This window comes from Armigeres subalbatus, chromosome 3 (genome assembly GCF_024139115.2).
Source record: "Armigeres subalbatus isolate Guangzhou_Male chromosome 3, GZ_Asu_2, whole genome shotgun sequence".
NCBI classification, from domain to species: Eukaryota; Metazoa; Arthropoda; class Insecta; order Diptera; family Culicidae; genus Armigeres; species Armigeres subalbatus.
In genome coordinates, this window is record NC_085141.1 from 127,936,006 (window position 1) to 127,946,448 (window position 10,443).

Here is a 10,443-nt window from a genome sequence, read left to right on the forward strand (position 1 = left end):
TTTTTACGGCAGTGTACATTTACATTTCATCTCTCTCATAACTTCATTCTACTTCCCTTCATTCCTTCATTAACAAGTCGCACCCCTCACGATTGAATAAGGTTTGTCGCATTCGTCAATCTGTGGATCAACGTATGCGCTTTCTGTCTTAGCTTTTCAAAATTGAAAGCTTTGAAACAGTGGACTTTCTACACTGAGCAAAAAATCTGTATATATTTTATGTGTGAGTGATATAAATTTTTGCAATTGCCTTATTCTAATGCATTTTATGTGTGAGCCTTATGAAAAATGTATGAGTGATGACACATATAATTTATTTATGGTTACTTATTTGAATTATTTTATTTTCTGATAAACTCAAATGGGTTTATTTTATAGAAAATATTTAATGTATTCAATACAATCGTCCAGCTCATGAAAATTTCTCCAAAAATAAAAATAAAAATGTTAAGGAATAAACAAATACAAACTCTTTATTTCACTGCATTAAGTACATCAAAATATAAAACGATTGAGTAATAAAGCACTATTCGAAATATTTGCTATAGTCGCTTAGCACTGCTTGCAGTCTGATCTGCTGTATAGTTGACCAGAATGCGAAACATAGCTGACCACAACTAATAGGAATCACGCACCGAAACAGCGATAATCTACACCCATTCATTCACTGCAGTTTTATTTGCCACATGAAAAAAATCGGAGGACAGTAGCAGATCTTCGGCATCTATGCAGGTGTACAACAGTGTAGCAAACTGTTCGGTGTCCTCCATTTCATAAGCGTTGTTGTTTGCGAGCTTCGAGCTGATAAACAGAGCACTCCGACGAATCGCTGCTTTCCGTTAACTTTATGTAATGTATCTGAATTTAAAGTAGAGTTGGCATTACAATAAAGTACAAAAGCAAATATAAATCATAAGACCTACCTGTGAAAATCTAAATTCTCGACGCTCTGAATGATTGCACACGCGTCCACTCGCCATTTTTTCTTTCTTTCCTTCTGACACTTCTCACGATTCGTATCAGTATCAATAACATGTTCGAACATTTTCGATTTTATGTGTGGGATGTTATGGTTTTTAACCATTAGTCTCCACATATATTTTTTAAAAAGGTCGCAAGTATCCAGTATTTTGCGCTCGATAATGGCGGCCGAGTGAGTGCCTTTTTGACGTTCAAGAGGTAGAAAATATTTTCATTTTTTAATCAATGGAGGCCATGATTCAATAAAAATCATTGGCACTCATTTGGTATCAACAAACCAGTGTCGAAGTTTTTCCGTTTTGTTGGTCAAGGATTTGTATTTTTCTCATGCATCTTCGACAATTAATCATTAACTCATTTTCTTTTCTAGAAATGTGAAAGCCACAAGGAATCGACAAATCTACAATGACATGATCAGTGTTTTTAGGAAACGAAATTTTTATGAGGCGATACCCTGGTAGTATGAGGTTGGATTCAATAAGCACGACTCACTCAAATCCTCTAAAATCAACTTTCTTTGCACTAACCAGTTTCCACCGACAATACTTCAAGTAGCATTGAGCTAAACGCATTTCGTGCCCAACGTGCAAATCGACAGCTCTCATATTCGCCATTCCGACTTCACCAATACTCCTTTTCCAGGGCGGCGAAAGTGACTGAAGACACTTCACTACCAAAATGCTGCCCTATCTAGAAGACCACTCATACTGTGTGAAGCTTACAGACCTTTAGGCTTCTTAGAATTGCGGACCGGAGGGAATTGGCTAGTGCAAAAGGAGTTGGATTTGGTTAGTAGTGAATTCAGCCTTACACTATCTGGGTATCGTTTTACCTAGGTATCTGGTTGCAGAATTCCTTCCTTTTGAGACGTCGATATCTTGTGGTTTTCACATACCAGGGTTTTAATTATCTATTTGATGCATTATTACCATTGACGAATTTTTTCCATCGGTACCGGATACTGATTCAACAGCAGACAATGAATCGTTGGTTTCTTCAAAATTAGCTGCTCTTTCACGAAATGACTAACACGGTCACTTGCAGGTGGTAAAGTTCCAATATTTCTGTCTTTGAGTCCGCCAGTCCAACCAATATCAGTCCGTAGCTTCTATCCAGCTCCGACAGCAGGCAACTGTCGAAGCAAAACTTTGAAATCGTACCCCAAGGAAGGCGCATCTCGCTTTCAATCAGCATCTTCATGTGACCGTCTGCCAGGTGGATGTAGGCCCGGCTGAGTCGCAACACCGAATGGGGTGACACGTTCCGCACGTACACCAACGTTCTGGCGTAATCGGGACGGTAGTATAAACGCACGGCGAAACTCGGTTCCTCCAGAAGGTAGTCATCAACCTGACGAATGAAACCAAATATACGCCCGTGTTTCGTCATGTGTTTGGCGAAACGGTCGTCATCTTTGCACTGTAACCGTCATAAATAGCAGTACAGCGGAATGTGACTCATCTGCTGGTAATCGCGGGAAAAGCTCCGAACGTGTCGCAGTTTGTATGGACGTTCTTTGCTCTTGGCTTTATCGCACTTTGGCTGTAAGATATTTTTAAGATGTTTGTGGAGATGAATAGATTGTTCACTCTGGCATTTCTGTTAAACAATCTTACCTTTTCGGTTGCGACCTTACTTTTATCAATTTTCGGTGATGAATTAGAAATCATTTTCACAGAAAAAAATTGTTCTAACTTGAAGCACGCGTTGGAGTAATCGATCTGATAGCCACAAAATCTCGGGTACTTATTCAAAAGGACGTATGTGACTTTGTAAACAAAGATGCAAACGTCGATTTGTCCAATCTGGTGGCATCCTCACGCAAATCAACACCACCAACAGGTAGCCGAAGGCTACATTTTGGTGGTGTATTGGTTTGCGTGGGAGTGCCATCAGATTGGACAAATCGACATTTGAATCTTTGCTTGTAAAATCACATACGTCCTTTTGAATAAGTACCCGAGATTTATGTACGATGCAAAACCGAAACGACGTCGCAAAATGAGGGAGAAAAACAGACAAACTGTCAAAACGTCAAGAGGGGTAAGTCAGCGCTCGTAAAATATTTATGTATAATGTAATTCGTCACCCACGAGGGGTATTTTCTTCAAAATGAAGAAGAAGACATGGTGCCCGATTTTCTGATGGCTTTGTACCGGACATTTCGGTCTATGTATTCGTCAATGTTATTACTATTAATGCTTAATGTATTTTTAGGTTCTTAGGATTGGGTATGTGGCATGCTGCTTTGTAACGGACGTTTATCAGACGAAGAAAAATTAACTACATGTCTTAATTTCGATCATACGCTCATGTAGTTTACCTCTCTGAATAATTCTGGGTTCAACTAAACAGTTTGTGAATGCTGGCCAAAATTGCTTTAACTCTAACATTTTCGAAAGTTGGATTGGTGAAAATTTATGCCTGAGTAGTCTATTTATAGAATAAGAAAGGATTCCTATAACTTAAAGTCATCGTTAATATAATGCACAAAGACATTACAACATCTAGTATGAGCATCGTAGATTGGCGAATTGAGTTCATAAGAAGTTTGTCAAAATTCAACTAAGCAGAAATCTCTTGAAGCACTTGATACACACATTAACGTATTTCGTCAGACTGGAAGATATAGCTATAATTTATGCATTGAATATACAACACAAATCTCGCTGTGTACTCAAAGATTCACGATAAAGCTGTTCAAAATTAAATACAGTGAAAAATCTGTATTTGAAGCCATGCAAAAGTGCACTGGACTATAAGTGAAATAATACATCTTCATTCATCTTCAGATTTCCTTATTTGCATAGTTAACACCCAGGATCTTTAATTGATTATTTTTTATAATGGATCTTTAATTAACCCATCCGTAACAGACATACCTAGAATATAATAAAAATAATTAGTTTTTCAAAAAATAAGATAATAAAACCATTTCTAGAAACCGCTACAGAAGGAGGTTGACATTTGTTTATTGACTTTAAAATTTTTCATTCAAACAATGCATACTTGATGAGTTCCAATGTTTTCTACCTCTTGAATGTCAAATTAAGGGGAACTCACGACGCCATTACCAAGCGCAAAATACTGGATTCGTGATAAGTTATGATCATTAAAGGTATCTGTATAATTTTGTAATTTATAAAGACCTTATAGAATGTATAGAGAATGATTTCTGCTTGTTCTATGTGTAGTGAAACATGTAAAAAATTATTGATTTTTTTGTAGTGTAACACTCAGAGAAATTCACATAAATTGTCAAAACATATTTTAAATAATCAGATTGTCTATCGTATTCACTACATTTGTGCTTGGGGCTTTTGTGACAATAGGGGGAGAGCGGGTTGAAAATGCTAAAACACGATAGAAGTACAGTATCCCCCCGCTTATACACAGAAAGAAAAACCATTATTAAAATTAAAAATATCGTTGGTAAAAATAAAAAGTTGCGTTGGTTCTTTTTCGTATAGAGAGTTGCGTATGTTCAAAATAAAAGTACGTAAACTTTTGTTACGCCCAGTGTTAAAGAATAGCATGCCGCTTTGAAATTAAAAGTTTGAACTTTCGAAATAAAATTGTAGGATTGTCAAATCAAAAGAGAGAATTGATTTTATTTAGAATGTAGTTCAAATTTCCATATAACCAAACCTCTTAATCCTAACCCCCCTTTTATCTTTTTCTAATTTAAATAAATAAATCGTAATGGTTTTTGTTTTTATTTTCAAATGTTCTTATTTCGTTCATTATGGGTTCGATAACATAGCAAACACGAAAGGATGCTCCCAAGATGTTATGCAACGCCTAATCCGGGGTCCACATCGTTGCTATCTAGAAGGAGTTTTTGCCTGCCAAGATGAGAAAAAATAGTTCCATATCTTTCGTTTTGTGCTTCTCACGCAACTTAAAAAAAATTACCTACCTTTCGTTTCCAAGCGATAAGTAAGTCAGAAGACCCAGAAAGATAATTTCTGCGAAACCATTTTGCACATCGATGTTTCTCGTCAAAACTGAAGAGCATTTTAAATCCGATGATAAAAGATCTGGCCCTGGAAAAGAAAAATGTCAAAACATTAGCAAACAATGAATCGATGAAACATTATGCTAAACAATTAATCATGCAGTATAATATTATAATTATTCACTTACCTGTGTCGTTAGGATTTACTAAGGCACCAGTGAAAAATTTTACTTTTTGTTAATAAATTTTACGAAATTTTATGACAAAAAGTCAAAACTGCCAAAATCCGCCGGCAAGCGATAATGACACTGTCATTGTCACAGCAATTGACGCTGTCAGAACAGAAAAAATAATAATTTGAAATAAGTGTTTTGACAATTTTAGAATGTTTTTGTTGAAAAGAAAAACTTTTAAATACACAATCTAAGTAGGTGAAAAACACTTTTAATCTTAATGCATAACTTTTACGTTAATCAATTCTACTTTTATATTGAAGAAAATCTAAAGCTTTTTAAATCAAAAAGGCAAAATACTTATTAAAACAATTTTTGTTTTTTCTGTGTACGGACCTCGCTAATCCGACGACTCGTTAGTCTGGATCTCACTAATTCGGAATTTCCCGGATTAAAAAGTATACACACCAAATTTATTTATCATCGTCCAGCAAACTGAATTGCTGGAATTACTTCATTAAATTTCCTGTTACTGAAACTTCAGCTAAGTTGGTTTTTTAGCTGAAAATTTCTTCGACATTGCTGAACATCCAGCAATGTATATGTCAAACACTTATATTTTTATTCGTTCATTCCATTCGCCATGTTGCGACAGACGATGAAAGCCAAGGCGAAAGCGGAACCGAGGAATAAATAGATAATTTGTGCTTTGGAGATGAAGATGACAACAGCAGTTTGCAGCCTAAAAACATGAAACCACATGAACCAAACATGAACCACCACCCCCCCCCCCATTCAATAAGTAATGAATAAATATGTAGGATGCAGAAGTTGATGTACTATCCATTTTCTTGAAGCTGAACTACAACACATACTGTGATGTAATTTTTGGAGAATATAATGAAAAAAATAGTTTGGCACCTTATCTTATATGTTTATGTACAAATTAAAAATACATACTTCTCAGAAGAAAAATAAAAAGCGCATCATCATTTTCTACATCATTGTATTTTTATTTTCAATAAATTACTTGAATAAAACAATCTAATTCACCTCGAATTGCCCGTCATTCTTGAGTTCACTTTAGTATGCGCAGCTGTTCGAACTGCCAATCGCCACCGCATCAGACCACTTCTATCCATGACGAAATCTTCCGGATGTAGGTGGATGACTGCCGTTTATGTTTTTTGCTTGCCGCAGAGTCACCTAGAATAATTCATACATGGAACATCAATGTAATGATGTACATCAAGCTAAAATTTGATTATTGCTTACCTTGAATCATGCTGCATTATGCACTGGATGAGAGTCCCGGCTAGTGCAATGATGGTGATACTAAACTATAAAAATATCAATTTATTTCCATGTAAATAATAGCAAAATAAAACTCACATTTTTCATCACGGCTAGTCTGTGTAAACAAAGATGGCAGTTGAATAAAGCGAAAAAAGTGACTGAAAGTTCTTGCATGCACACAAATGTTGATAACTGTAACAGATGTGGTAGCTTTAACCTGAAACAGTATGATGCATCAAAGTGTGTGTGACAAGTTTTGAGGCTATGGAAAACACGTAATTATGTTCAGACTGCATACTGAAAGATCACAGCTTGTTAGATAATCCATATAAAATATAATATCATTCATTAGATTAAAAAAATAAAGGTGGAATCAAGGGAGGAGCATAAAAATCTTTCGTTGACAATCTTCTTCTTATATATAAAAATGAAATGGTCTGTGTTCGTATCCGCATAACTCGAAAACGGCTGGATGGATTTTTTCATTTCTTCAGCAGAAACATTCGTTATAGTTTCCGACGGGTTTATATGATATTTCCTAATGCGAAAATTACGAGTAAAGTTGAGCAAATCGTGAAAAACTAAAATTGTGATTCCTATGCGAACTTTGCATGGGCAGTTCGGAATGCACATTCTCGCCTACTATGCAGGACAACGTCTGCCGGTTCAACTAGTAAGACATAAATTGATAATCAGAGATAATGTAGAGTCATTGTTATACAGAGTGAAACACTGAAGGAAACCTAAAGTTGGATATTTCCTCAATCATAATGTTAACGGTGAGCTCATGTGGTAAACTTTGTATTTGGTTGTGACAATTCGACCTAATGTTTTTCACTATGCGGGAGTGAACAGCATGATTTAATTTTACGATCGCCCTTATAATTTATGCAATGTAAATAAATCGACGAAATCTTTGAAATTATTTTCATCAACAGCATCGACATTACTGGGAACTCTGTACACTGAAATGAATGTTATAGTAGTTTTTACTATGAAAACGTGTTTAAAATAACTATTTTAAGATGTATTCATCTCAAATACTAAATCGATTAAAATAACTACTCAGTTGTTAAAAATACTATGCTGTTGACAGTTGTCATGGTATTATTAACAAATAATCATAGTACTTCTGTAGTGAAAAATAAATCCAGCAAAGAACGCCATTGTTGAGCAAACACCTTCCTGGTGCCGGTTCAGTATTAAAATAGGCTAAAAATTATAAACCTTTGATAAATTCTTCTATGGCCACCTCAAAAATGCAGATCAAGGTTCGTATTTATATTTCTAAGCCTTCATTTATACATTTTCACGCTCACAATAAAATTAAACAAATCATCTATTGCAGTTCACCCATCTTTAAAAAGTTCCCAACATTTCCTCATCTAACCGCATCATCAAATAGCAGCACAGCAGTTCTCGGGAAATGCGATAGGTGAGTTTTTATTTCTATTATATTTGCTAGATGTAAAATTTATTGTTCTCTATTTTCAGAACTGAAAATCCCATAAACACCGACAAGTCTAATTCCGGAATGTTTCTTTAAGAAATGTTGGTTCTATCTCGCCGGAGAATGATTTTCATCGGCAACTTTCTGACGTTATACAATAAAAATACCTAGTGCTATGGAAAATAAAACATTAACTTGGAATATTTATTAATAAAGTAGTTAGCAATGATTGAAAGCCGTGTATTTTCTTTTGTTATTTGTTTTGGTTGGCAATGAATTGACTACACAATCATCGGTAATTTAAGGCTGTGAACCATTCCAGCGATTCGTTTAACTTTTAGTTAAAATTTGACAGTTCGATGGTTATTTTCCCATCGTGGTTAAAATTTTACTCCGAAGCCGACCCATTTGAGCTTTGACAGATTGATAGTTATTTGGAACAGAATGGATTTGGCGCCAATTTTCTCGCGAACAAAGTTTAACTATCGAACTGTCAAATCTAACCATGCTCCGGAGCAGGGTTATTTTTAACCACGGGGAAATAACCATCGAACTGTCAAATTTTAACTAAAAGTTAAACGATTCGCTGGAATGGTTCACAGCCTAAATGGGCAATGATTGTTACTTCAACTCTAAAATATTGTTACGCTGACTATGAGCATGGTATTTTCGCTGTCATCCCAATCCTTGCATCCATAGTAAAATCCACAACTATTTTCGTTTGAAATGACTGATCAATGTAGTCTGCACAAATCAAGTGGCGTTGTGCATTTAATTTAAACCATCAGAATGGTAATTTCAACCGCACCGCTGTTTTCAGATAGGGTAGCTATCAAAATTAAGTGGGTGGGCTTAATCATTCAGTGTTAAGGCCAGTATCGACTTAAAAAGTAGAGAGGTTACGGAATTTTGTTCAATATTACCAAGAGGAATTTTGACAACTGATCTGCATGGAGCAAATTGTCACTTTTACTTACGGAATAATCGAGCAGAATATTTTTCCGAAAGTAAAGTGACAGCTCCCATTACTTTGCGTGGGAACCTTACAAATGCCAATTTTGTTTTTTGTTCTTTTCATGTGGATACTGTTGTAAGAATTTTGTTTCGATTCTTTACTTTTCGGATTCAGTGAACGGAATTTAACATGTGATTGAAATAGAAAAAGAAATTTCTTTTGAACACGATACCAACCTTTACCAAAGTTAGTCAAAGTTAAAAAGATTCATTCCCATAAAAATATTATTTTAGTGAATAAATAGACGAATCCAAGTAAAAATAAGAAGAACACACACGACGGTGTTAACTTTGACAGATCCTACAGCGCAGCATGGGAAGATCATTTTAAAATGCTTATAATAAATTCTAGACAAATTGTAATTAAAATCTGATTGATGTATGATACGGAAAAAGTTCCGAAGTTTATGATAGATACATTTTTGGAAAATATACAAAAAAATGAGATAAGCTTCCAAATAAGTACTTCAGAACTTTTTCCGTATCGTACATCAATCAGATTTTAATTACAATTTGTCTAGAATTTATTATAAGCATTTTAAAATGATCTTCCTATGCTGCGCTGTAGGATCTGTCAAAGTTAACACCGTCGTGTGTCTTCTTCTTATTTTTACTTGGATTCGTCTATTGTATACGATGGTTTCAGGAGTATACATTTGTATTAATGTTTCTGTGTTTGAATTATATAAACACATTTCAAGTTTAGGACTGCAGAGACTATTGTCTGTTTCCTTGGTAACAAAACGCGCCGACCATTTTTTAGGCACTATCAAAATCGTCGCCAACATCTTTATTCTAAAATTATGTTAGTTTTATTAGAAAATAATGTCAATCTGCATGAAAAACAGGGCTCAATTTTGGGAAATAATGTGATTATTGAGTATATAAAATTTTGTTCACAGTTGATTTGACAGATCTTATGGCCATTTCTGCTGGCGACGATTTTGGCATCAATTTGTTTTGCGACGATTTCAAATCGTCGCGGCCGATAAGGTGGGAAATTGATAATATTGCGATTCTTTTCTTAAATCCGCAACCTGGCGCGCCAGTTACGCGCCGGCTCCCGTGCGCCGAGTTGTGCGCCATGCAAAAAGTAAATAAAGCAATGTCAAACAGATGTGATCTTTTTGCGCGGTTTTTCACATTCGCTTTTAAGGTATGCAACATATTATTGTCCCTCGATGGATAGTTAGTCTTTGGTGGAATAAACAAGATCTTTTTATTTTTTTACATTTGTTGCTACTGCATTTGAATCAGTATACTGTAGTAATAATTCCCATTAGGTAATCGTGCGTAATATGTGATGAAATATTTTGCATTTCCGTAATCAAGGTACCACAATATGGCAAATACCTTAGCGGCGCACAATCGAGAGAAAAAGAGATGAAACAGCAAAATGCTATAAAATCTCGAGAAGCATAATAACACAATTATTATTAAAGAATGTATTTAAACTTTTTTTTTTTAATTCGGATTGCGGAAATTAAATTCAAAATAATATCTGGCATCACTGGATCCGCACTGGCGGCGCGCATCGCAAAAACCGATTTTTGACAGCTGTTCGGTTGCGA

The 10,443-nt window shown here is 35.3% G+C and overlaps 1 long non-coding RNA gene across 1 annotated transcript; it reads right to left on the reverse strand.

The window, feature by feature from the left end:
• Nucleotides 1–6,181: 6,181 nt before the first annotated feature.
• Nucleotides 6,182–6,579, reverse strand: LOC134220938 (uncharacterized). Its single transcript, XR_009982126.1, has 3 exons — nt 6,505–6,579; nt 6,388–6,452; nt 6,182–6,318 (listed from the first exon to the last, which is right to left on the reverse strand). It is a non-coding gene; the product is annotated as an uncharacterized LOC134220938 (long non-coding RNA).
• Between the last annotated feature and the right edge of the window lie 3,864 nt (nt 6,580–10,443).